This window comes from Erpetoichthys calabaricus, chromosome 11, assembly GCF_900747795.2.
Source record: "Erpetoichthys calabaricus chromosome 11, fErpCal1.3, whole genome shotgun sequence".
In the NCBI taxonomy this organism is placed as follows: domain Eukaryota; kingdom Metazoa; phylum Chordata; class Cladistia; order Polypteriformes; family Polypteridae; genus Erpetoichthys; species Erpetoichthys calabaricus.
The window spans coordinates 1,985,304-2,010,214 of NC_041404.2; the positions used below are offsets into that span (position 1 = coordinate 1,985,304).

Here is a 24,911-nt window from a genome sequence, read left to right on the forward strand (position 1 = left end):
GCAATGTGAATCATAAGGCGTATGAGAACATGACGCAACCATTAAGAAAGATATTAGGGAGGCAAAAAGACAGTTAGAGGGGAATATAGCAGATAAGGTGAAAGACAAACTAAAGAGATTCTTTCAGTATTTTAGTAGCAAAAGAACAGTCAAGGAGGAGGTGAGGTGCATCAGGAATAGGAAAGGAGAATTAAATAATATAGACAGTGAAACAGGGAATGCTCTAAACTCACATTTTTCTGAGATCTTCACTACTGAAGAAGTAGATAACTTGCAGCGGTAAATGGGAATACTAAGGACGTACTAAGGGATTTAGAAATTGTGGAAGGAGGAGTACTCCTTACATTAAATAGGCTGAAATCAAAAAAATCTCCAGGACCAGATAATATTTAACCTTGAGTTCTTAAGGAGCTTAGCAAGTACATATGTAAACCATTGATGCATATTTTTAGGAAGTCACTGGGCACTGGGGAAATTCCGAAGAACTGGAAAATGGCAAATATTATCCTGTTATATAAAAAGGGTGACCGGGCAGATCCGGGCAACTATAGGCTAATAAGCTTAATGTGCATCACAGGAAAATAAAAGGAAGGCATTATTAAGGATAAGATTGAGCAACACATGGCAACAACAGGAGTTTTACTGAACAGTCAGCATGGGTTCAGAAGACGGAGGTCATGTTTAACTAACATGCTGGATATCTATGAAGAAGCAATAAAAGGGTTTGATCAAAGTGGAGCATATTATATTATTTATCTTGACTTTCAGAAAGCATTTGATAAGGTGCCACATGAGAGGTTGGGCATCAAATTAAAGGAAGTGGGAGTTAAGGATGATTGGCTCAGAAACAGGAAGCAGAGGATTAGAGTGTGAGGAACCTTATCAGAATTGGCTGATGTTAAGAGTGTTGTGGAGTGGAATTTAATTAAGAAGTGGTTAAGTTTACAGATAATACTAATACAGGTGGATTAGCAGATAATCTGGAATCCATTGACTCATTACAGATGGACAGACTTGGTCAGATTTGTGACAAATGAAATTTAATGTTGTGACAGTTTACGGGTCCCCATGACCCCTTGAACCCTCAGACTAAACGTCAGACACCAGATAAAAATTCCAATAATTATTTATTACAATAATAATGTGCACAAAGCACCCTCCTCTCCACAATACTTATACAATTAACCAATAATCAAATAATCCTCCACTCTCCCAGACGATTATCCATCCTGCCTCCCAACTCAGCTCGTCAGTCTGGGATTTCCCAGAGTCCTTTATAGTCCGTGACCCGGAAGTGTTTCTGTCCCTCAGTCCATGTGACTTTCTATCACCTCCGGGTCAGGTAAAAACTTCTTTTCTTCATCAGCCTGGAAGCACTTTATTTCTTTCAACCATGTGACTAGGATTTACTTCCGGGGCTGTATGGAAAATAAACTTGTCTGTGTCTCCCTGCAGCGTCCCCTGGCGGCCCCGACGTTATCCAGCAGGGCTGTGTATTAAAACTCCATAGTCCATGATGCCCTGCTGGAATTCGGGGCATCTCCACGTTGCAAGGAGGGCTCCATCTAGCGCCCTGGGGGTATTGGCCGGGATGAATGGCCGGCCATATCCCACAATGTCAATAAATGTATTAAGTAAACATGTTAGGTTTGAATACACAATGGGAGGTCTCAGACTTGAAAGTGCAACTTATAAGAAGGATTTAGGAGTCGTAGTGGACTCTACACTATCAACTTCCAAACAGTGTTCAGAAACATTAAGAAGGCTAACAGAATGTTAGGTTATATAGCACGATGTGTGGAGTACAAGTCCAAGAAGGTTATGATCAAGCTTTGCAACGCAGTGGTGAGGCCTCATTTGGAGTAATGTGTGCAGTCTTCAGGCTAAGAAAAGGTCACAGCAGTGCTAGAAAAAGTCCAGAGAAAAGCGACTAGGCTGATTCTGGGGCTACAGGGGATGAATTATGAGGAAAGATTAAAAGAGCTGAGTCTTTTTAGTTTAGGCAAAAGAAGATTAAGAGTAGATTTGAAAATGAAATGTTTAAAATTATAAAGGGAATTAGTACAATGGATCGAGACTGTTATTTTAAAATGAGTTCATCACAGGGACACAATCGGAAGCTTGTTAAGGGAAAATTTCACACAAACAATATGCAGTTTTTCTTTATTCAAAGAACCACAGACACTTGGAATACGCTAGCAAGTAATGTAGACAGTAGAACTTTAGGGACTTTCAAGACTAGAGCTGATGTTTTTTTAGACAAACTAAGTGGATAGAACTGGCGAACTTTGTTGGGCTGAATGGCCTGTTCTCATCTAGATTGCTCTAATGTTCTAATGTTCTATTTCCATACTTTAAATTTGTTGTACATTTTCTAGATGCTGACGCTGTTGATGACAATGATGTAGGATTGTCTAACATTTTGCCTGGATAGCGTTAGCCTCAGTTGAGCTTGAACAGAGCACTACATCTTGTAACTCGTCAAGGCCTGCAGCAGATCTTACAGAGTCTGATTGAATCGTGCTGTCTTTCAGAATGCAGATGTTTTACTCGCCTTTCTGTCTAAGGAATTGGAGTGTGTGTCTCTATGTCATGATATGCAAAGTTATTCTAAAAATTGTACTATAACTGAACTGATATTTAAAATGACTAAATTAAATGTTGTTTGTACAATTAAATACTCTCCTGTGCATTTCACCTACTAACACTGGATAGAGACCATTTTAGTAAAAATCTCATCATCTGAAACTGCTTCTCATGGTGGGGGTTGTGGCAGCATCAGACCACGCTGCTCAGCCCAGACATCCCTATCCTCAGCTACAGATTCCAGATCTTCATGGGGAATTTCCTGGCATTCTCAAGCCAACTGAGAGACATACACATTTCAGTGAGTTCTCTTACTGGGTTTCCTCCCAACGGGACATGCCCAGAGCAGCTCCAGCAGAAAATGTCAGGAGTGCATCCTTATATTATACCCAGGCCACTTTGTCTGTAACTCTATGTGATGTGATGCTCTCTTGAATTTCTGAGCTTCTCACCCTGCCATGGAGTGTCAGCCCAGCAGCCCTGCAAAGAAGCCTAATTTCTGCCACTTGAGCTCACAATCTCATTCTTTCGCTCATTACCCACTCCTCATGACTATTGGTGAGGAACTCACCTTGCCATGGTGGTGGGGCTTTTGCTTCTTAGGAATTCTCAGAGCTAGGTCATCTGGAGCTTTGTGATCCTGGTAGAATCTCCCTTCGTAAATAGTTTTGGGATAAAAGGTCAAATGCATAATGCATCACAATAATCTTCATGACAGTACAAATTAAAATGTGTGCCCTACACAGGATAGGCTTACTGGTACCAACCCCTGGATCCAGGCCTAGGGGTAGCTTTCACAGGCGAAAGCATGGTGGTCAGGCAACCCACATAACCCAAATAGGCTCAGCCCGAAATGGTGATGTGGAGCCATCTCGTAGGATCACTGCCTAGAAGATAAAGGGTAAGGGTTAGGTGTCATGCCAGTTTAGTGGCAGGCATAAGCAGCAAAGACCTAGCACTACATTTTAGACCTCATTTTAATAAACTTGTACACAGTAATTATTATATGAAATTATTAAAATAAATGACGGCAGCTTTGAGTCTAAATTATAGTCCAATTGATTTATCCTATAAAGAGTGTATAGGCAGCATATAATAAAAATGTTTGGAAGGTTATTAGGAAATTCACTATAAAATGAACAATGTTGAAGAATCTTGAAACAGAAAATGCTCTGTAAAGTTAATTTAGATCCACTTAAAGCAACCTATTGTTTTTCTTAAGGAGGGTGATTTGTTCAAAATGTAAGATAATGTTTTCCGACTCATTAATTTTATTTTTGATTTTATTACTTTGATGATCTAACAAAATCTAGCATTTGTAACTGATAAGTCACTTGTTAAATAATTGTTCAGAGTGAGTGACAGGCACACTCCACTTGGTAATTTAATTAGACCATTTGCCTTACTGTGTGAGTGAAGTACTTCATTTAATTAATGTAGCTGCAAAGAAACAGTGTTTTCAAACTTGGAAGACAAAGTGCAGTATGCAGATACACAGAGAATTATAATGTCTAATTTATGTATGTAATTTGGCTGGGATGTAAGATCAAAAGTGTAAATTCAGCTACTGAAACTTCAGGTTTTAATGCCTATCATTCAATCGAAACTTGATCAAATACTTGAAAGTACCATAACTGCTTATGTTTGATATCCTTCTATACTCAAACCTACATCCTCATGTGGACCAGCCAAGTAGGGTGGGGAGAAAGTAATATATTTTATAGTAGTATATATACTATTTACATTTTTGAGCTTAGGGACTTTATTTTAGGAATCTATAGTTATGCTATTAAATTGCTCAATTCAATATACAATTATCTCATTAGTCAGCATAACTACCTCATAGCCACATGAAACTGGGAACTTCATCCTCACAGGTGGTGCAGTGGTAGTGCTGCTGCTTTGCAGTAAGGAGACTGTGGAAGATTGTGGGTTCACTTCCCGGTTCCTCCCTGTGTGGATAGCGCTTTGAGTACTGAGAAAAGCGCTATATAAATGTAATGAATTTATTATTATTATTAATCTTAATCCCTATTACTTTATGTGTGTAATTTTCATGAGCAAGTCAAGTTTCGATGGGTGTCTTCTTCCACATTTACTAGGCATGTATGTTAAGTCAATGACCCATTGTCACTGTGTCCATGAATATGCTCTGCAATGGACTGATGACCTGTCTTGTCTTGAGTTCAGTGCTGGTGGAATATCCTGCAGCCCTTTGAATTAAGTGGGTTTAAAACATGTATAGATGAAACACCACAGACAGAATATAATACATGTAACATCTAAAACAACAGCACAAGCCAGAATAGATCATTTACTGAAAAAGAAGAGTCACACAATTAAATAATCGGCAATATTAAACCTTAATGACACCATGGTTTGAGTGATACAATTTTTTCATTATATGAAATTTTGTATTGTGTTAAATTGCAATTGTTACTGGAAATTGAGGCATTGGCCAAAACCAAACATCCTAGAAAATTCAGCCCTATTTCTAAACAAAGACTGACATATTTTTCAATCACATGTAATTTTAATGCTTGCATTTATTGTGTACCTTTTATTGATCGATGGGTTACATTGTGGCTTGCTTGTTGATAGGAAATAATAAGGAGCATTGAAGAGGCTTACTGAAACATCTCACAACCCCCAAATCTCAAAATAAATTAAGCCATACGTTGAAACTGTGTTTCTGTGTATTTTAGGCTTTCTTCTTTTTTTCCTTTTCAATTATCTGAAGGAAAATATGTTGCTTTCTGTTGTGGTCCTCTTAAACCATGTTATTTTGTGAACAGTCGATCGATATAATTGTGTCCATCTACCATAATGAAGATGAAGTGCTAGTGTGAGAGGCTCTAGCCATTCTAATATGATTTTAATGATATCTACTCCTAAAACAGAAAAGGGAGCTATGGCTATTCTACTTTTGTAAATTATGCATTTTAAATAAGTGCATATACAGTAACTGTGTAAATAGAAAAAAAACATAAAAGTTACTCTAGTTACAATTGGTAACTTAATTAATTTTTCAAACAATCTTAAAAATGTTGGCCTTGTCACCTGCCAATGAAGAAAGTAAAGCATCTTAAGTGTTTTACTTTTCGATAAGTCTCTAGTAAGACGGTCCCAGCCTAAATCTAGGGTGTCTCCTGGTTTGTTTTCACTATACTGTACTTTTTTTCTCCAAAGGTTCCTGGGAACAACTGAACTTTGCTGATTTGATTGGTTAGGAACACCTAAGAAGGCCATGGTGTCATTTTATTCCATGTAGTCATGCAGAGAAAAATCCTTGTTGCATTTTGTGCCATTTTTAAACACCCATTTTACTTGTTTGAGTTAGTTTTGACCCTTTTTATTTGTCTTCTTTTATCCTTTTCCTACCCTGAAAGACAAGTTATTGCTGATGACAAAATCAAAGCACTTATTGATAGTGCTCATTGTGACATAACTTTGATCTGTAACACATTATACCTTGGGCCTGAACTAACAAAATATCAAGACTGGAGGCAAAGTGCACACAATTTTTGTTGGTGTTCACAGAGATGTGGTACCTTTCATCAAAGCAGAGTATAAAGACAAATACATTTACATTTACGTTTACATCATTTAGCAGACGCTCTTATCCAGAGCGACTTACAACAGTGCTTAGTAGTCTACGACTGTTCTTCAGTCTTTAAGGCTAGGATTAAATCTACTTTCATTAAACAAGTTACCGCTGACCAAGTTGTATACAAAACCCTGCTAGAAGAAAATAGTAAGTTAGTACAAAATTTTTTTTTTTTTTTTGAGAAAAAAAAAAAAAAAAAAAAAGTATGGGGACTTTAGTCCAAGTGCTGTTGAAAGAAGTGTGTCTTCAGGCGACGTTTGAAGACAGTGAGGGTCTCCGCTGTTCGTACAGCAAGAGGAAGTTCGTTCCACCACTGAGGAGCCAACACTGCAAAGAGTCTTGATGAATGTCGTCCTCTTCTTTTAAGTAAGGGTGGTTCGAGACGTGCAGTGCTTGATGTTCTGAGACAGCGAGAAGTGACACGCTGCTTAACCAGTGCTGATATGTAAGGTGGTGCAGCTCCAGTTTTGGCCTTAAAGGCAAGTGTTAGGGTTTTGAACCTGATGCGGGCAGCCACAGGGAGCCAGTGCAGGTTCCGCAGCAGAGGTGTAGTGTGAGAGAATTTGGGAATATCAAAAACGAGTCTTGCAGCTGCATTCTGGATCAGTTGAAGTGGTCATGTTGCCTTTAGTGAAAGTCCAGACATCAGAGAGTTGCAGTAGTCCAGCTTAGAGATGACCAAGGTCTGGACGAGAAGCTGAGTAGCCTCTGTAGTGAGAAAGGGGCAGATTCTCCTAATGTTGTAAAGGAGATATCTGCAGGACCTGGAGAGGTTGCTGATGTGTGGAGAGAAAGACAATTCTTCGTCTAGAGTGACACCAAGACTTCTTGCCGTTTTTGAGGGGACGATAACCGAGTTGTCAAGAGAGATTGCAAGGTCAAGATTCGGAGATGAGTTGCCTTTGATATACAAGAGTTCAGTCTTGCTGGGATTCAACTTGAGGTGGTGGGAAGTCATCCAAGAGGAGATATCAGCAAGGCAGTTTGAGATGCGGGTTGAGACCTGCTGGTCATCGGGTGGAAAGGAGAGAATGAGTTGAGTGTCATCCGCATAGCAGTGGTAAGAGAATCCATGTCCAGCTATTACCTTCCCAAGAGAACCTGTGTATAAGGAGAAGAGAAGGGGTCCTAGGACAGAGCCCTGAGGAACACCAGTGGTCAGTCTTCGTGGAGCTGACTGGGAGCCTTGCCAGGCAACCTGGAATGTCCGGTCAGCAAGGTAAGAAGCAAACCATTGCCAGACAGTGCCTGAGATCCCAAGACTAGTGAGAGTTTCCAGAAGTATCTGATGGTTGACCGTGTCAAAGGCTGCAGATAATACATAAAAGGTTGGTAAAAATGGATGAACTGTGCAACACGAAAGAGTCCCAGAATAGTCAAGAAATAGCACATGAAAACAACAAAAGAACAAGTCACACATATGTAATTTTCTTCATCAGCTTTCTAGCTTCTTAGAAGAAAACATCTGGAAGCAGGACATCAGCCATGTTCTAGTTCATACTGTTATTGCACCTTTTCTGCAAAAAACAGCTAAACTAAAGAACTCTAAATGTTGATTCCTAATGTTTTTATTGATCAGTTTTAACTCATTACTTGAAAAATTATATATTTTTTTTGCACATAATTTTTTATTCTACTTTTAAAGACTGAATCTTTTGTAGACGAAGCATCTGAATCCTCCACTCACAGAATTTGTTTTGTTAGGGAATTTTCTAAAAACAAATTAACTTAGTAATCAGTATTTTGGGGTGTTTCTTTCTTTTTAAAAGTTTGTTTGATTCTTTGAGGAAGGAGATAAAGTTCCCAGAGGTGTTTAATGTTTTCATAGTTTTAGAGTTATGTTCATTTGAATGTTCCATACCTATGCAGTACTCCAATAATAAATTATCTCTAGTAAATCTAATAAATTTACACATAAGGATATGGTTACAATTAAAGAAAGAAATGTCACATTAGGAGAAAACCAATTGTGTACAATGAAAGAGGCTATGAAGTTTAAGTAGAGTAAGAAAATAAACTGACAGAATTCATTCATCTGATGTAGACAACAGGGTCAAAACTATTTTCTTCTCTAAGGATTTTAATAATTTCAGAATGACTGTTTTAAAGACTTCTGTTTTTCTTTCTTCGTATATCCTGATGGCATTCTTTCCTATAAGATTTTTCCACTTTTTTTCTACAGCCCTGTTTCTGTTTTTTCTTTCAATTATGTACTGTCACAAAGTGGCTTCAGATCTTAAGGTCGCAATATAAACAATATTATGAATTAGCTCATCTCGCAGGTAATTTCTAAATGGAAGATGTTGATGTTTAGTTTATAAATTTACTACAGTTTTTGGCTTTCACGTCAATTTTTGCCAGTACAAAAAAGGATTTTCCTTGTTTTCTTGTCCAAAATGGAAGAGTCTTCTTACTTACTCTTTTCTTCTCCTCAAGGCACATATGGAGTGTTGAGACTATGAGATATTTGCATATGTTTGAACAATATGTTCAGATAGATAGATAGATAGATAGATAGATAGATAGATAGATAGATAGATAGATAGATAGATAGATAGATAGATAGATAGATAGATAGATAGATAGATAGATAGATAGATAGATAGATAGATAGATAGATAGTGCATTGTTGACACATTGTGCATTCTTAAAACTGAGATGAATGGAGAGATAACTGCACACTTTATATGAGAACATACTGAATATACACTATATTTTCACACCACTATAGTTGAAGAAATGGGAAAAAATCAGATAAACCCTCCGTCTTACCCAATGCACCATTATTAGCCATACACTTTAGGCATCACTTCCATTCTTCTCAGTTCAGCTCCTCCTCAACGTTTTTATCTGGCAATCCTGCTAACCCAAAGTAACTTGACTGCTGCTAATTATGAGCTGACAGGATTAGTGATTGAATTTGATATTTTCTGTCGCCGTTCTCAATTAGTTGTAATGTCCAACAATGCTGCTTTAGCACCCAGAACTTAAATAAAGACCGAAATATACCATGCATCTTATTACACGTAACAAGTTGTCATTAGTGGAAATGTTGCATTGCTACCTTTAATTGTTTGAATTTTTAATTTTTTCCTTATACTGTACATCCTCATATATTATATTTGTTCTTTTAAGTGCTTAAATAGTAGTTTTAAGATCTCTTATGTGTATCTTCTAGCAATTACATAGATGTAATTTATTGTTATATCATGAAGGAAATAAAAGCAGCCAGCTCATTAAAGCCTTATGTGAGCCCTAGAATACCCTGATGCAGCTCCATAATACAGTAAATACATAAAACTGGAAAACACTGAAGAGAATCCCCACAGTGAACCCTTTGCATAATCTCAAATTGTGAGGACAAAGTGAAATTATTGAAATAATAACCATTTTTTATTTATTCAATGTAGGAACTATTACTCCAATGACACTTTGTGCCATTTTACTGAACACCTCTTATGACTCTTCTTCAAAACATATCTTTTATAATAGTCCTAAAGTGCCTTTCTTCTTTAACCATATCTACACAAGAAACACATTCTCTTTACCTCGTTAATTTTATTTTATTCTGCTAATTACATAAAGTTTGGTTCCTGTTTCTCTAGAGCTTTCTGAACTTCATGGTTCATTTCTTCGCCAGTCTCTCATTTTTCAACTTCCCTGACCACTCTTTACAAACCTCTCTAATGCATCACCAATATGCACTCGTCATTTTCTAGCAGGGATGGAATAATTTATTACCAATCATCAGAAAATGACTTCTGTAACTCCTCTTGAGGGCAACTTCCTTTTACTAATCTGTGGTTTATAAATTGCAGAAGCCTTCAGTAATGGGGATTCTGTATTTTGCAATCAAGTTTACATTTAAACTAGCTTTACATGGCCTGCCATAGGAATTCTAGCAAAATTAACTTTCTAATGGAATGAATGAAAAAAGAAAGCATTTTATATGCTAATACCTGGTGTGTCAACAGAGAGCTGATTAAAATAGACTACTAACCTTCCCTCAGCAGAGACAGAAAAAAATTGGCCCTCTTCATTTCTGTTTTATGAATACTGTAAGGTCTTGACAACAAGATGATGGATTCATAGTTTTTGTAATATAATATATGATACATTTAGAAATCCATGTAATTATTACTTCACGTTAGAACAATCATAGTTTCTAATTATTTAAGTTTATAATGGAAAAGTAAATCACTTCCCTTTACGTATGTTCCCCTGTGATATGCTATGATTAAAGTTGGTCCTCTCAACCTAGCAAACCATTTTTGTATTTCAAAGGTGTTCTTAACTATTGTATAACTGGTTATGTCAAACAATTGGACGTAAACCCAGCCATTTTTGGAGATGACGTCTTCTGACAGATTATTTGTTTAGCAGCGGGTGCTAAAGCTTTTAGAAAGCTACACAGGTAATTAGACATTTATGGTTTTTTTTTTCCTATTTCCTCCTACATCTCAAAGAATGTCTGGTTTATTACAATGTCTATATTGATCGAGTAGGTGTGGGTTTATTTTTCTCTGTATACTTTGAGTATTGTAGCTAATGACCTAAGTGCCAAATGACTATGTTTGACTTAATGAAATATAATACTTTTAGATGTACTCCAACTTCTCTTTTGTGCTGGGCTTTGAAGTCAACATTTGTACAGTACAGACAGATAGAACTTTATTTATTTTACAGAAGCTCTTCAGATAGATAGATAGATAGATAGATAGATAGATAGATAGATAGATAGATAGATAGATAGATAGATAGATAGATAGATAGATAGATAGATAGATAGATAGATAGATAGATAGATAGATAGCACATGGTCTGAACACACACCAGAGTGACAAAAAAATGAAGAAAATTTTAAAAAGAAAGATAAGAGAACTTCTGCCTTGGCTGTCACGGTGAGGCAACATGCAAGCATATTGCTGTTGCTATAATGGAGCCCAAGTAGCGTTTCTTGATACACTTCTGCTGAATAATTTGTTGGCTGAATGTACTCAGTTTTCATGGAGAGGATGTGCAGCACTCAGTTTTCTTTTAACTCTGTCCTCCGCTACTACCACAGGGGGTCCAGAATGTGTCCCATAATTGAACCTGCCATTTTAATTAGCCTGTTAATTCAGTGGTCATCTCTAAATGTGATGTTACCAGCCCAACACACCAGAGTGTAGAAAATTGCACTGGCCAGTACAGAGGTGTGAAAGGTGTGAAGGATGTCGCTTTTCACATTAAAGGAACGCCGCTTCCTAATGAAGAAAAGCCTGCTCTGCTAATTCTTATTTGGATCCTTTGTGTTAAAAGACCAGTCCAGCATGTAGCAGATACTAAGCTCTATTAGAATGTCACCCCTAGTTGCATATCACATTCTACAGCTAATCACAAATAAAATTGAACTGTGTTTTTGGGATGTTCATAACAAAAATCTTGACTTTCTTCTTTTTTTCATTAGTGTTACCTTTTTGGGTGCATGCTAATGACTTCTTTTCTTGTACCTTTTTGAGTTTAGTTGCTCTGACACCAAACATTGCTAGGCCATAAGTGCCCGTGACATTATAGGGCATGGTTGTGGTTTTGCGGTCATCTTATTTGAAAGTGGGCTGTGTGCTCATTACTGCCTGCACTTCAGTCTAAATAAAAGAAAGATGTGCTGGAGAAACAAAACTGGTTTCCTCGGTAATTTTATTTTTGCTTTTCACTTTTTGCCTGGTTATTGATTTTGAGTTAAATTTGCCCTTTTGTATCAGTCACTGATCATGTGCCTATGCTATTTTAAAAACTGTACTATTATTTACTTTACTTCCAAGCACACTAACACTCCCCCTTCCCCCATCCCACATAAATTGACTTTAGTATTGATACCTTTCTTTTCATGGAAAGGTCACAACAGATCAAACATCATCAGACTTAAACCAATGGTTTACAGCCATTGGAGTGTCCAAAATTACATTTTTACAGCATTCAGGATGGCTTTCTATTGCTAATGGAATTAGCTAATTGCTAGAGTCCTTCCCTCAGGGTTTAAATTTCTTTCTACAATTTAATGACAAGCAGTTTGTGTGCAAAGTGCCCCAATGTAAGTTATTACAGTGGACCCTGTACTCTTAATAACCTTGAATCTCAGAAGGTTGTGAGTTCCTGGCTCATTTCTGTTGCTGCTACATTACATTTCTAAAGCATGAGATCCTGAATTGGACTGAGCATGTCTAAAAGCACTTAGATGAAGAGGTTAATAATGTGTGCAAAACTAGAAAAAGGATAACAATTCTAGAAAGTAGGAAGCTAGAAAGCACTTCTTCACATAAAGACCTTAAAGAATTTATCAAGTTATATAGTTGAAGCAGAAAATTTCTCAGGTTTTAAAAAGTGTCTGTTTCCAGTGAACTCCTTTGCTGCATAAAATAAAAAAATGTTTACATTTAAAGCAAAGGATTTTAGAATTTAGAATACCATTCACTAAAACTCACAAAATCTACTAACAGTTTTATTTTATTCATATTTATTTTGATCAGCTGTGTACTAAAAGTGTATTGTGCTTTACTGTACTGGGTTTAAACCCATACTGCCAATTAAATATTTTTCTGGTGTTAATAGTTTTATGGATTATTCAATGATCTTCTTTGTCACATTTAAAAAAAAGAAAAGTATATTGTGCTTCTCTGCGGTGGGCTGGCGCCCTGCCCGGGGTTTGTTTCCTGCCTTGCGCCCTGTGTTGGCTAGGATTGGCTCCAGCAGACCCCCGTGACCCTGTGTTCGGATTCAGCGGGTTGGAAAATGGATGGATGGATGGCTGGATATTGTGCTTCTATAAGTTTAAAATCTTACATGACTGCCTATTATTGTTGTGTTCAGAGCAATTACGTATGCTTTGTGGATAAACAATAGTGAAACCCAGGTTCAGAAATTAAATGTTGGGCTACATTGTTTTCCTGTTTAATTCTTTAAACAAACAAAAAAATAAAAAATAACTGATGGCGCTACAGAACTGGAAATATAGGCAGTAGCCTTCACTCTATAAAAGGTGTTGCTTGGTTGAGCAGATCTCGGCTTCTTGTGGAGCTCAGTCCTCTGGGTTGGCTTGACTCAAAGTGAGACATCTCTTTCCACGGATGCTCAGCTTTATAGGATCTGGCTTGGAATGGATGGAGTCAGTTGCTCTCACTGGGCCTCTTCTTGGAGCTGTGGAGGCAGAAACAGGTGGGTAGGTTAGCGACAGTGCCTCTTCTCACATTGGGATGGTACTACATTTCCCAGCTGAGCCTGGAAGGCGACCCACTGGGGTTCTTAAGGCGACAGGGGTTCTTAAACTTTTTTAATCTGAGTACCCAAATTAGAATATTGATACAATACTGGAAACCAAAAAGACAATTATAACCATAGTAGCAGGACAACACATTTAACAAAAATGGTGCTGAATTCCGAAGGTACCGTGCTTTACAGCCTGTCTTACTGTTTTGATATTTCCTGGTGTTTTTCCACTTGTCAGTGGTCTAACAAATGCGTCCTTCACACTACCAGTAGAATGAAATATATTGAACCACTCTAAAATAGTGTCACGAAAAAGAAGTTCTTCATCTCTGCAGCATAATAAACTTGCTACAAAAATCTTCCTTGCACCACTGCTATGGATTTAGTTTATTGTCAACGTATACCATAACGACAGATGTGCTATAAGGAACCCACCAGTTGACCATGGCCACTGAAACTGCATTCACCATAAAATACTGCCACGACACTACATATACCCCCACAACACCAGGAAATCATCACATCCTTGTGCCACATCCTCTCTATTTTTATTTAGACGTTTACCGTCCCCTCACATTACAACCATGTCTTTGTGGTTTCCTCCTCTACCCTTTTCTTATACAGAGTGTGTTTTTACTTTTCAGTTATTGCAGATTGATTCTTTTATCAGTTGTGAGAGGGATGGTGATGTTATGGGGAATAGTTCTGATATTTTCATTCCATACCCTCTGTGATACATCAACAAAGTGCTTTATAGACTACATTTCAGATCACATACTATAGTAATACTGTAAAAAGTAAGCTAAATAGACGGCAGTGTGCAATGCATAATAAAATTCTTGCTTGAACAAATGATTAATTTTACTACACAATTATGTGGCGACACCAAAAACATGTCCACAGCCCAGAGTTTAAGAAGCACAGATAATACTAATGAAGGAGTGAAGAAAGTGTAAACATCGCACAATATTCTCCAACCCACATAATCCAGATCATGGTCAGGAAGGGGCTGGAGCCTATTCCAGTATTATGTGGTCTATGGCTGAAAGCAAATGTCAAAGGTGGTAACTCACTGTAGAATACACTCACACACACCCACACTCCCACTTCCACAGATCCGATTCAGAAACACTTAATATGTATGTCTTTGGAGATATGAAAGGAAGCCTGTAGTACCCAGGGAAAAACCCATGCTGTCATGACCAGAACAATGCCCGTGTATTCAAACTTAGGATGCTGGATCCATGAGGCTGGAACACTAACTACTGTCCCACAATAGCACCTGTGAAATGAATCATAACTTTCATTTTCCTGTGCCATAGTGGCATATTGCCAAACCATAACCAGAACAGTATCAGGATGAATATTAACCTTCATAACATTGACCTTAAAAATTAATATAGCACTACTTCTTGTGGACTTGCTTTAAGGATGCACATTTACTCAAGGAAATAGTCTTTGAGTACTGGGGAGCAGATACAGTAGGTGTCCTTTATTATATACAACTGGATTTTTAAAATTAAGTATTAATATAAAATAGATTAAGGTGACATGATAGTATACTTCTTTCCCACAGCTGCTGAATAATATATTTATTTATGTGATGGTTACACATGTTCTCAATGTTCCAATGGGACCACTTGGTGGAATCACTGGTTACCTCCGACTCTCAAAGATGTTCAGGTTATGTTGATGGATGATGACTGATCTGTCATTAATGGGTATGGGTGTGTTCCCTTCTAAAGACTAGTGTCCCGTCTAGCTTTAGTTGCTAGTTTACCCCTGATGCTCCTGTTGACACTGTGTTGGAAGAAGTCAGTTCAGAACATGAACGAATGTAATTAACCTCATCATAGTTGGATTAACCTCTTTTATATGCAGTAAAGAAACCAAAATTCAGAAGGCAAGAATCCTGATTTCTGTTATCTGTTGTGGCGGATGGCCAGGACCCATGCCCGGCTGGGATGCCCCTTCAACACTGGATCCAGGGGAGCAGCCATGGGATCCACGCTACGTCCCGCGGAACACTTGGTGGAAGGCCCCTGGGTTGCATCGGGGCCACCGGCATGGGACTTCGGAGCTCATCCCTGTTGGGTTCCGTGGCCACTGCCAGGGGAAGCTGCAAGGACTTAACGAGCCCCTCTGGGCTGTGATGCAGCCACACCTGGAAGTGCAGCCTAATTATACTAATTACCACCTGAAGCACTTCCTGGTGGGCTATAAGAAGAGCCTGCAGCCACTGCTCAGGGCGCCAGAGTCGGGAGGAGGAGGACAAAGCAGCCCTGGGAGCAGTGGAGGAAAAGAAGAGAGGCTTGGGTGTTTTTCTTTGGTGGTGTTTTTGGGAGTGTGTTGTGCCTGTGGGGATTACGGGGAAGACGTGCCCCACAGGTAAAGAAAAAAATAAAGTCTTTTTGTTTATTTTACCCGTGCCTCTGGTGTCAGTCTGTGTCAGGTTGGCACCAATAAAGCACCTTTGCCACACTGTCTATACATGTCTCTTGTGAATTCTGCCACTGAATGAATATGCACATCTACCTTTTAACCACTGCCATTTCTCAAAAATTCTCCTTGACTAATGCCAAATATGTAAGAGGTGTAGATGGAATGCATTTGGAGACGCTTTCTTGTCCAGGTTGTATATGACTGCTTATCAAATATCTACCAACTTGAGCAGTTTCAATAACTAATGATTTTAAATTAATGCACTCCCATTTTTATGGTTTGGCTCCCACGGTTAAGTTGCATAATGTTATATGGCCAATGTGTAGGCAATCTCAGTTTGGATGTATTAAAGGACAGAGATGGGTATGTTTTAGATTATGTAAATATACTATACTGTTGTATCCTGTACCTACTGCTAACTGACTTAGATGGTGCCATCGAAACTATAACATGGTTCACTCCCTATTTGTAACTCACTATATGACCCAACCCACGTGTCTTACAGTTATAGACATTTGTAAACAATTGCACTATAAAGTGCCTTGACAGCCCATACGCCATATAAAACACATTTTATTTTTTTCAAATAGCCAGTGAGACTTTGCAGCGGGCCTAGTAGACCACTAAGGTATCAATGACACCAAGTGCAACTACAGTGTGAATGGCTATGTAAACCTCAGGAAGACACTTATCCTGCCAGTGCTGAAATTATTCAAATATGGAAAAGTCCATATGAAATAAATCAAAGTCGATACACCAACATCACTTCTTTAGAGCAACTAATTATTGTTATTTGTATTTTGCATCTCAAAAGGAAAAACTTGTGAATTTCTGGAAGTCAGTTGGAGAATATGATTTTTTTACTAAGTAATTTGTAATGCTAAAATGCTTCAACTAAAAGGAGACAAATCATTTGTAAAAATTAACTTAATTTTCCTCAGAAAGTGCTCTGCTAATTGAGACTGGTACTATGAAATTTGTCACTGTGTTATAATGGTATTTTTAATGTTTGGATTGCAGTTATCAACTTAAATATATGTTTCCTCAATCATTCTTTATCTTCTTCATTAAGGCAATTACACCATTATTATCATGTTTAATTTTTTGCTGTCAGTACTTGCAGTTCAAAGAAGACATACAGTATAAAGGAAACCTGCCTATTTTATTGCAACCAAAACTGAAATATAATTTTTCCAAGAACAGAAATCCAGGTCCCACTCACATCTACTGTATAATGGAAAAGTAGATTCAGAAAATTGATAAACGGACAGAAGCACAGATGCTCTTTAACATAGAAAGAGCACCCCTGGCTTTCTAAAAGGTCTTTCCTACAACCTAAATCATTTAAACTGGCATATTATTTCATTTTAATTCAATAAAAAGTAATTATGCCTGGACCCAAAATATTCTTACAGAACACAAAGGTTAAGAAATTAGTTTTACCAGAGCATGGCATAAAAGAAAAAAGAAAAATGGGAAGGCTGATGTTGTCCTGAGTTCATTCTGGAATTCCATCCTTAATCAAATTCAGAAAAAAAATCCTGTAATGGCTCTATATGTAATGGACTCTCATAGAGGAGTGTACAGTACACTTTTTTAAGACTGCATGTCACTTAAAATTCTGTGCCAAAACAAGACAGTAAAACAGATGTGCTGTTGTTTTCTCCAGATAATCCAGGGCTAGGCTGACTGCAAGCAGGAATAACTCTGCATATATAATTGAACAAACAGGGACATCACAGCGGCACTGCTGCTCAATTTATATGTGACACAGATCCAATCGTTTTAGAGAAATGCAAAACAGAAAAAAACACATGGACTCATAACTTTAAGATTGGATTTAGACCACTTTTGTATGTGTTACTAATTCTGTTATTTATAGATTGTGATTTAAGTGTGATCTGCATTTGAAAACATGAATCAGATTTCTCTGGAATATTACACTTCTCAACTTATTTTTATGTCTGTTTTTATGCAACCTTTGTCATATCTCATAATTGAAAAGAAGGACTATGGTATCGACTCAGTATGCCAATGGAAAGAAGGAGAGATTACAGACACATGAAGCAGTTGGGGCATCTGTCCTTAGGGGCTGCCATTATACATTTCAGGGCCACACTCTTCAAAACAAAGGTGCCAGACTGGTTCTTCAGAGTAGTGCCATAGGGGAACCATTTTTGGTTCCAAAAAGACCCATCCATATGAGGGTTCCAGAAAAAACCTTTATTTATTTAGGTTTGTAACAGGCTTCTAGCAGTAAATATCTATGAACCGATGGGAACAGATTTGTGAAACACCAATGGGTTATGATTTTAAAAGGATTCTCGCTGCGAATATACAGTAACACAATCTCAATTCCAAGTTTTCATAACCTGTTAGACTCCTGCTTGATAGCCTACTATGCATTAAACATTCCAGGTTTCTTGTATGTATTAGGAAGTTTTTCAAAGCACAAAGAACCAACTTAATATCCAAAGAACCCTTCCCAGAATGAAATGATGCTGTGTGAAGCAATAGTTCTACATGGAACCACGCAACCCAGTAAAGAACCATAAATGCCATTAAAGAGCCATTATTTGTAAGAGTGTAAGACAGAATTGTCCTAATGTGCCTCGCATCGGCCCCACAACAATTTAATAAATGACCATTTGACAAAACTGTGACTAACAGAACATTATCAATGTGTATTGTGTAGCATTTCAAGTGAAATGCAAAACACTCCAGATGCTTATTTATTTGTTTTATTTTTACATTTCTAGGCAAATGCAAAAGATTATCCTTTAAACATCATTTAAAATAAATATAGTAAATAACAGGTTCTACCTAACACCAGTAGTTTTCTACAGAATCCTTTTCCAATCTTTGCAGTTGCAAAGTTACCTGTAAAATTAATTGCATGTGCAAGCTCCTATTCAATAGACAGAATTACAAGCCTATTTAGTCCTGGTAGACTCTAAGTACTGTAAGCAATTTTTAAACACGTTCAGTTTATTAAAATAACACTGGTAACATACATAAAATACACAGTCTAATGCACACACCTGGGAAAAAAATCTCTGAAGCTTAAGTTTTTGCATGGTATTAAGATATTCAAGTGGTTTTCATTTGTCTTTTAAACTCTCACAGTATATCTTCTTCAGATGATGTATTTGACATTCAAAGGCTCTTGTCAAATCATTGTAATACTATTGATGTTGCCATTACAAAGTGATGAATTAGCACAGACAATCCTGAGCCCCCCACCAGTGCAGGGTCTGGGGCAAACATTTGCATTAATTCCTCCTCCATCGCCATCCCTGACTGTCGCAGATCACTTTCTATGTGTGTGGAAATGGCTTGCCATAACCGCATATTTTCTGAGAGAATGTTGTGGACAGAGGTTAACAACAATAATAATACATTTTATTTATATTAACAAAAGTAACTGAATGTCCTCCACAACATTCTGTATTTGTAAAACCACTATTTTCCATCTAAAATCTGCACATCACACTCCCACCAGTCCTAGGGCCTCATATGTAATACCATGCATAGAATTCACACTAAAACATGTCGTATGGACAAAACTGGAAATGTGTGTATGCATCAAACAATTCAGATGCATAATACTGTGTTTAAGCAAAGCTCCATGCACTTTCCCTTTATAAATCCCAATCAACGTGAATTTTAATGCACATGCATGCGTCTACAGCCCCACCCTGACTTCTTCCTGAATTTTGCATATTTGAATATGCAAATCAATATAAATAGACCCTTAACATTCAGTCTTTTGTTAAAAGGCAATGGCAAAAGCATGTGGAAAAAAGAAAAATTTCAGTGAACGCGAAGTTGAGACAAGGAAAGCATACCATTTGTTGTCTTAAACAGTAATATACGCAAAAAAAGGAAATTCCTGGAGTGATACAGAATGGTGGAGACACTCAAAACTTCAAGTTCAGAAAGTCTCATAGTACCCAAAAAAAAAAAGAAGTGGTCATGATGCTGCTGTGCCCATCACATTTTTGAACAGTGGCTGCGCACACACCTCTGCCTCAGAAACCGCTGGGTGACCATCTGGTTGTGTGTTGACAGACACTGTTCTGGAGTCACAAAATGCAATAGTGGATGCTGTAAGAGATGTGGCCAATGAACTTAGGAATATAAGGGCTGTACTATGTGATACTGCCCTCAAATTAAATGAATTGCTTAAAAAATAAATGTTGCATCTTATTACTTAGTTTTTATATTCTGCTAATTACATTCAAACAAAGCTCTAAGGCTGTCAGATTTGGCTGATCAATTACTTGGGTCAGGGTCAGGTTCATCATACCGCTTCTCTTCATGTACAGGCAAGCCACAATTGTGTGCCACATTATGCAGCACACTACATGCTTCAGCAATGCAACACACTTTCTGTGGATTATAGAGCAGCACATTAATAGAGTGGAAATGCTTTCTATTTACATAAGCAAATTCACTCTCTGAAGACATCTTTATAGTGTAGTATCAGTGCAGAGTGCCACAGCAAATAAATTCTCTGCTCTTTAAATGGATCTTTGAGTTGACTTACTATCCTTGAAAGGACTACTAGCCTTTTGCTGCACTAGTTGGAAAATATACCTGCGACTGTGCGGAGCACCATTTTTTGATGCTTCATCCCTGGCTGATGTAACTTGTTCAGTGCCATTGCAATAGCCATGTGTATGCAGTTGACCACTCTGATTATATCTGGAAAACCGGACGTTGCTGTGAATCACACTTTGATGTGTGCAAGTCAACCACAGTATAAGGAATTCTTATATATCTTAGTGACAAGCAGATAATATCATCCTGTACAGCTGGCATGGTACGACTCAGTGATGATAGTGAAATACCTAATCAGTCAGCAAGTTCACGTTGAAAAGCTCCTGTGGCTAGAAACCTGAGAGCGGATAGAACTTGTAAAGGAGTAGGAAGAGCCCATTTCTCAAAGTCTGCTTTTTTTAAACCAGCTCCAGTTCAGCACACAATTCTAAGAGGATAACTCTTGGAAATTGAAATCGACTTAGACGCCAGCTAATATCATCTATAAATATGCGCTTTCTTCTAATTCTTCCATTTGCTATATCAACCTTATATCTATAAGGTTCCATGCTAAAGCAGCTATGGTAGTTGGAATAGTTTGGCCATTCTGTGCACCATTATATAGTTACAGAATGATTACAATCAAGTAAACTAAATTTGTGAATAATATGTAATTAATTTCCGTGTATTTGATAAACCCCGCATCATGGATGGGAACTAAAAGAGAAAGGGACAACACACAGAAACAGTAGCACTGCTTTGACGCTGGGTGCCACCTGTTTGTAAAACTGAGCAGAAACTTGCATATGCACGATGTGAGGTTGTCGCAAAAATGTATGTGGCTTAGTTTTTATACATTTCAAAGTGTGCATGGAAACGAGTGTACGCAACATTTTTGTGCATACGTACAGTTTATACATGAGGCCTATAGTTTCTCTGTCATGTCCACAGATTTCTACATACTAATATAGTAATAATGACTATGCTCAAAACAACAGTTGTGATTCTTGGTTTTCTGTTCCTCTTCTGTGTCTTTATGAGCTGAAAAATTTGCAGAGGTTCTGCACAAAAAACAAGATTAAGTAGTACTACAGCTGACATGCCGTTAGTGTTATAAAACTTTGTATATTTCCAACAATCCCATAGGATTTGTTTTGCTTTCAAAGTTAATTTGAACATAACAATAAAAAATATCAGATATGAACCAAAAATCTGAATTGAGGCACTTTTAGCTGCAGTGTGGATGTCTCTACATCAGAATATGTTTAAGGCTACCCTATAATCGATTGGCACTGCCTTCAGAGTTGTTTTCTGGCTCATACCCATTTCTGATGTGATATACTCCAGCTCCCAGTAAACCAGAGCCAAATTTAACAGGTTCATATGGTGAATCTGGTATATAATAAAACACTAAAATTTGTGTGTCCTGTCCCTCTGAGCAATCTGAATTCTGTTTGGCTTTGGTGATGCAACGGAAGAGGAAGTGCAAGTGTGATGAATACAAGGAGGGTAAACAGCATGAGAGGCATGTGGAGAGTCAATTTCAAAGACTGCAAGCATAAAAGTGGACAGAATGTGAGAATGCTACCTTGAAAATAACAACAGTCTGAGAAGCAGGCTTTACGGGAATGTGCAAACACGCAAATACCAAGGAAAGTAGCTGAATGTGCACATAGGGCAAGAGGCAGCAAATATTTTTAAATTATTAATTTACCTGTCTTCAACAAGTATGTCTTGGGGGAAAAAAGTGTAGGTAATGCTTATTCATATACTTAAGGATAAATCTTAGAAAAGAAGAAGAGGAACCTATTTTTTAGTAATTCATTTCTAGGTCAAATGCTATGAGTGAACTGTGAGACATTCAGAGTTATAAGAATGTACAGATAATCAGACCTCTGTGAGACATTAACATGCCGCTAGGGGTTCCTAAATGGGCTTAATTTAATACAATTTTATAGGATATTTGCTAATTGATTTCAAGTCTCTTAGAGTACCTTATTCTTCAAAAGTAGAATTCTTCAGTTGGCAGTCAAATGTAATTTGGTAACTGCCACTGAACTCCAAAATGCTAATTTAAAAAAGAGTAATTTTTAAAAACAATTATCTGATGATAAAAGACAAGTAGACAGTATATCATACTTTGTAATAAAATTGCTTTTCAATTATTTATCACTAGAATTTCACAAGAAGTGACACCATGCATGAGAATTTATCAAATTTTTGCAGGGTAAAGAACAAGCAGTGCTTTAAGATTGTAATAATCCTAACACTAACAGACTAACACATATAATATGTGAAATGAATTTATGTTAGTGAATTACTCCAACCATTAAAAGAAACAATCGCTTTGCACATGAGTCTTTTTATTTTTATAGGAGTCCATGACTGTGATCACTTCCACTAAGTTCATTATTTTTGATCTTTTGTGTCACATTTCATTGAAAGCTTGAATCTTTAATGCTTTAAAGCTTAAAATTACAACTTATACATATTATGCCAAATGTTTCAGATCATTTTACATCATTAGTCTACCCATTGCAGTGGTCTTTGTTGCATTATGGAACATCAGATAGACTATTTAGTAATTTTCTGCATTCTGAGAGAATTAAATAAGTACTACATAAACTTGAAGGCATCTTGAAAAGGAAATATTCAATACCTGTTATTAATTTAAAATGCACCTTGAAAAGGATGACTCAACCTTCTTGCATAAAATGTTCAGTAAGGTACTGTTTGTTGAAATTATACAGAAAACTAATAAATTGAGAATTTATATTAAATTTACTACAGTGAATCAATGATTTAATGCCGTGGTTGGTAGCATTACCATTTTGAAATGCTTGAAATCTCATTTGATTCTTGGTTATGGTGTATGCTTGTATAGTTTTCATGTTTACCACATATTTATCTTGGTTCCCCTCCCATTGTTAATTGTAAGGCCAGGTCAACTGCCATTTTGCAATCAGACTTCATGTCTGGCTGTTTTTCCATGTGCTCCGTGATAGACTCGAATCTTTTAATGAGGAAGTTTCTTGCTTGGGATGGATAATGCCAAGATTCCAGCTGCCTCTTTCAGCATAGATGGGTTTAGAAAATTGGTAGATTTATTGGAGTCTTATTTTGTTTGGGTATCTGCTATTAGTCTGTCATTTTAGTGTACAAATACAGTACAACTAAAAGTGTGGTAAAATTAGGTTTAGAGTTGCATATTTTTAAAGTGCAATTTACATTAATGGTAAATGAAATTAAAGTATTTGGATAATTTTCTAAGGTACAAATATGTTTTCAATTCATTATATAATCAGATTAAATGTCAGCAGACAGTGTGTTTTATTAGTCCCCCTTTAGGGTGTAACATTACTACAAAGCAGCAGAATTGGATTGGCTCTTTAAAGTCAAGGCCTGGAACATCTTGTTGTTGCCAATCTATCTCTACAGATGCTTTTTTCTTCTATCATGAAGATAGAAGCACCTTTTAAACAGTAAACAATCTTTCAGTTCTTTTATTATTTCACTGGCTTTAGTATAAGGAAGAAGGGAAGGGCTCCTTTAACATTTACATACGGTTTGGGTGTAGAGAAAAGCCAAGCAAAATGACACCTTTTATTGGCTAACTAGATAGCCAATAAAAGGTGTCATTTTGCTTGGCTTTTCTCTACATTCATAATGGCTAACACGGTACAGCACCCTAGTACTACAGATATACGGTTTGGGTCAAATTTACCCATTTTGACATACAGTATGACAGCAGTAAGAATACCCTAAATGTCATTCTTTTAGCTTGGAATTTTTTTTGTGACCCAAAATGCACAAAAATGAAAATATTTTACGATTTTATATCATTGTAAAGGTGCTACAAATCTGTGTACATTGATGCTATTCTGGGTCAAATTTGACCCATATCTATTGAGATTAAATTTAGATCAACCAGTGTGGGTCAAATCAAGGAAAATGCCAATTTTTTTACTGAATCTTGAAACTGTGAAACTGTACATGTTATGTCTGTGTGCATTTTTTATGGGACAGATTTCAAGGGGGACCTTGACCGTGTTATTAGAACTGACTGTGTTCCACCACATTTGCCCAGGTTCCTGCAAAGACAGGCACTGCTGGTCTTTGAAGAGTCATGAGGGAATCTTGAAACAGTGAAACAGAAAAACAGCATAGGAGTGATATGGTGCACAAAAGAAACAGAGGTCATACAGAGGTCAGATTGTGCCTTGACAAAATCACAAGATCTGCATCTGCAAGCACAAGCACCTGCAATGTAACAAGATAATCTAAAAATAAACAAATTAGAATCCATTTATTATAAGCTAATTGAGATTAAGACAGAGCTCAAAACAGGGTTGGGGTTGGGGTCATAAGATTATAAAGGCACCTGAGCTGCCATTTCAGTGACTGAGGTGATGGCAGCAAGACTTACCGTGCAAGAGGTCATTGATCTCATCTTCCAAGATGATGAAGCAAATAGTGATTTGGAGGGGGA

General features: G+C 37.3%; 1 protein-coding gene across 1 annotated transcript in view; it reads left to right on the plus strand.

The window, feature by feature from the left end:
• Positions 1–24,911, plus strand: part of cplx2b (complexin 2b) — a 201,837-nt gene that overhangs the window by 70,746 nt on the left and 106,180 nt on the right. The window lies entirely within an intron of this gene.